This window comes from Vulpes vulpes, chromosome 1 (assembly GCF_048418805.1).
Source record: "Vulpes vulpes isolate BD-2025 chromosome 1, VulVul3, whole genome shotgun sequence".
Taxonomy (NCBI): Eukaryota; Metazoa; Chordata; class Mammalia; order Carnivora; family Canidae; genus Vulpes; species Vulpes vulpes.
This window is the reverse complement of record NC_132780.1, coordinates 61,590,122-61,594,159: the sequence shown is the minus strand read 5'-3', so window position 1 is coordinate 61,594,159 and position 4,038 is coordinate 61,590,122. Positions and strand designations below refer to the sequence as shown.

The following is a 4,038-nucleotide window of genomic DNA, read 5'->3' as shown; positions in this document are numbered from 1 at the left end:
GAATGGAAAAAAATTGGTTTTGATTTTTTCAAAGATGTAGTTCAATTAAGTTCAATTCAACAAATAGTTATTGAATACAAATTAGAACAACATACTATAACAAATGAGGACAAACAAGTAACAACAAATAGGTATCAAGCATATCTGAAAAAAAAATTATCAGCCTTAGAAAATAAAAAGCTAACAATGCTTCTTAAAACTTTAATATTTGGAGTTTGCCCAAGTGGTTCTTAGTCTATTTTAAAAGTTTGAAGAAAAAAAAAGTTTGTAGAAACTGGTTTGCACTTTATCTTATAAAATGTATGTTATCTTTTAAGTAACCAGAAAAGTAAGGAGTAATGGAAATATGAAGGAAGATTGTTGAAAACTTAAATTATCATTATTTCTTTCAAGATTTGTCTTTTATTTCTTTCTTATTTTTCAAGAACTATATTATGTACATAATCCTTTTGTTTGAGGGAATAAATGGTAGAGAAGGATGAGCGGTTTGAACAGCTTTATTCAAAGGAAAGATAAGTAATCACAAATTATGATTAAGTAAATGAGGTTGGCAGGCAGTATGTCCAGATACTGGGAAAGCAGTGGAAAGAACGGATCCTGAAAGAACATAAAAAAATACATCAGTGAAATTTAAGGTAAGTTAGAATATTTAAGGATATTTTTATAGAAAATAGACAAATTTTGAAAAAGAAAGGTCTTTAAATATGCCAGTTTTCTAATTAATTATTTCCTCTATTTAAAGAAGGATAGAAATGTCATAAAAGTAGTTGTGTTAATAGAGTAAAAGAAATCAATATAATCTTAAAATTATTTTTATGCAAATTCACTACTAGAATGGATCCTAGAAGTAAGGAGAAGTTATTGTCCACATTGAGAGAAGTTGAGATGTTAGAATTACTGTAACAGATGGTAGAGGTATGAATTAAATCGCTCAGAGAAGTAGGCAGCTTAGTCAGGAAAATTCTCCAGGTGACCACGTGCTGTAGTAGGGCCCAAAGTTTATACCAGTCATTGAAGAAATAAAGAGTAGGTGATGAGGGAGCCGCAGAAACACTAAACATTTGGTGATGGCTTTCCTCTGCATGTCATAGATGATGGTGGAAGAGGCTAGTATAGAACTTAGTTTGTTGACTGCAATCATAGGGCTCTAAAACAATAGAGGACAAAGTTACAGAATCGAACTGCCAGAAGCTAGGAGTGACAATTAGTATAATAATTGAAAAGGTCATCAGCCAGGCAACTTGGAGCTACAAAGAGTTTGCGGAAGGATCATGGAATATAGCACTCCCCCCAGAAGAAAGATGGGCAGACAAAAATAATATCACTAACTTTATATAAGAGGAATACATCCAGTATGGATTACAAGGAATCTGAAGGCAAATGTCTCAAAAAAGCTTATAGCTTCCATATCAGTTTTTGAATGTGGGATAATTTTTAGACTTGGAATCTACTTAGCAGAAAATATGTCCATAAAACCATGGTGATTACATATGGCATAATCATATGGTATAATACTATTCCAGTTCTTCCCCAAAAGGGCCTATGACTATTTATTTGGGTTGCAGTGCATAGGGGAAAGGTAAATATCCAGACATTTTGAGGGTGTTGAATAAAAATGCTGAGTTGACATTGATAGCTAGAGGCCCCTGTTAGAATATGAATATATGGAGCCAAATAATGGATGGCCGAAGTTGACCATGGACACACAGACCTTTGGTGATCATTTTCCTCTCCTCTCTGTATTCATAGTTTGGATTTGGATGCTTAACATTTGATGCAGCCTCTATCTTCCCAGGTCACTGAGGCAAGAGCTATTAAATTAAGGAAGGCTGAGTACAAGTGTCTGAAACTATCCCATCTTACCCCAACATATTAGTAAATTAAAAACAATACTGCAACCTGTGTGTGCTGGGAGGGGTGTAGAGGGGTGGTGTGGTGATGACAGATATTAGGGACACTATGAAAGATATGAAAGATGCCAGGTTGGTGGTATTAGTGGTACCCAGTACAATTCTGTTTAATTTACCAGTCTGGCTCCTGCAAAAATCAGATGGGTCCTGAAGGATGACTGTAGACCACCAAAGTGTCAAACAAATTGTACCTCCAATCATACCTGCTGTGCCAGATGTGTAGGCTTTACTAGAACAAATTTATGTGACCTTGGGTACATGGTATGTAGCCATAAGACTTGCTGCCCAGATGCAGAAAATGCACTTTTCAGACAGTCAGAGACTCTTGAGCATATCTCAGCTGCAGGGAATTGCAAGGCCTGAGGCCATGCCCTTTCCAAGGAAGCTTGTATCCTGTTACTGTGCAAGGTGAAGTATACAGTCTAGGCCATATCATCCTGATTCAGGACAATTCTGATGGGCAATATTCGCTCCAGATGTCGTCACCAAGCAGACTGAGGATTTTTAGGCCTTTTGCTCAATAGTGCTCCTTCTCATTTCTTTCATACACATTGATCCTAAAAATAAATAAACAACAACAACAACAAAAAAAAAACCCTGTATCTTGCATCCTAAGCTCTATCTTTGTGTCAGCTTCAACCTAAAACATGTTTGACTCCTCTTTATTACAAATGAGGTAATTGGTTAATTATTATATTTTCCTCCCAGGCTTTATCATCTTTACAACTGCAGAGATAATAAAAACTGTATTCTCTGAATTTTTCAAGCTTTTTTACATCACTTTCTTAAGTGACTCTTAGGTGAGTCTTTAAGTTGTGTGTAGGATGGGTTTTAGTCCCTGTTTTATAAAGGAAAATATATAAGGACCACAGTTAGTAGGTCCAATCATCTTTTTTTTAACCCTCTCAAAAAGTGCTTATGATGCCACTAAATTAGTCTGTGTATATCCTTCATAATTCATGGGCAGGTAATTAGATTTGACATGAGCTGAAAGCGAGTATGGATACAGCGGGGAGGTTCTCAGTGACTTAGCCCACAATCATGGGAATAAATCTAGGTTTCTTCGAGCTATCATTGTGTGATGTATGGATATAAACATAGGGGACAAAATGTTATCTTATTTTCAAATATATGACTAGGAACAGTCCAGCATTCTGGTATCTCATATTTATTACCTCTCTTGAATGAGGGAGGCCTATAGGATTGTAGGTGTGCAAGGTGATTGGCATCACTTACCTTGCTAGAGTAGAGCAGAGGAGAAAAACTGTAGCCTTCATTAGCATTGAAATTTCTGAAATTCTGAGATTTCTGTTTACTTTTGTATTAGTCAGGGTTTTTCAAAGACACAGAACAAATAGGATATGTATATGTCTAAAGAGATAGGTCTTCATGGAATTGGCTCACACAATTATGGAGGCTGACAAGTCCAAAATCTTTGAAGTCCATGTTGCAATTCAAGTCTAGAAGCTGTCTACTAGCAGAAGGATAGAATTCCATCTTGCTCGGGAAAGGTCAGTTTTTTTTCCATTCAGGCTTTCAGGTGACTGTGTGAGACCCACACACATTATGATGTGTCTCTATCATATAGGGAATATCAATAAAGTGATATAAATTATTTTTAAAAGAACCAAGTAGAAATTCTGTGCTTAGAAATTACAATAGCTAAAATGAAATATTCACTTGAGATGCTCAATAGCAGAGCTGAGATTGCAGAAAAAAATCAGTGAACTCCATGATGAATAAATTGAAATTATCCAGTCTGAGGAACAGAAAGGAAAGAGAATAATAAAAAACAAATGGACAAAGGGGGCAAGGTGGCAGAGGAGTAGGGTCCCCAGCTCACCTGTCCCCACCAACTCACCTGGATAACTTTCACATCATCCTGAAAACCTACGAATTTGACCTGAGATGTAAAGAGAGAACAGCGGGAAGGCTACAGAGAGAAGGGTTTGGCTTCTAACAAAGTAGGAAGACGGAAAAAAAAAAAAAAAAAGACTCCAGTGGGGGAGGGGCCCCGCAAGGAGTCGGGCTGAGGGGGTGCGGGAGCCTGGGGACAGGAGAGCTTGCAGGGAGCTCGGGCAGGATCCCAGGAGGGGCAGTGGAGGGTGGTGGAGGGGTAGGACCCCAA

General features: G+C 37.3%; 1 long non-coding RNA gene across 1 annotated transcript; it reads right to left on the bottom strand.

Moving 5' to 3' along the window:
* Positions 1-479: 479 nt before the first annotated feature.
* LOC140595602 (uncharacterized) lies at positions 480-3,487 on the bottom strand. The gene is made up of 2 exons (XR_011997331.1): positions 3,147-3,487; positions 480-2,467 (listed from the first exon to the last, which is right to left on the bottom strand). It is a non-coding gene; the product is annotated as an uncharacterized lncRNA (long non-coding RNA).
* Between the last annotated feature and the right edge of the window lie 551 nt (positions 3,488-4,038).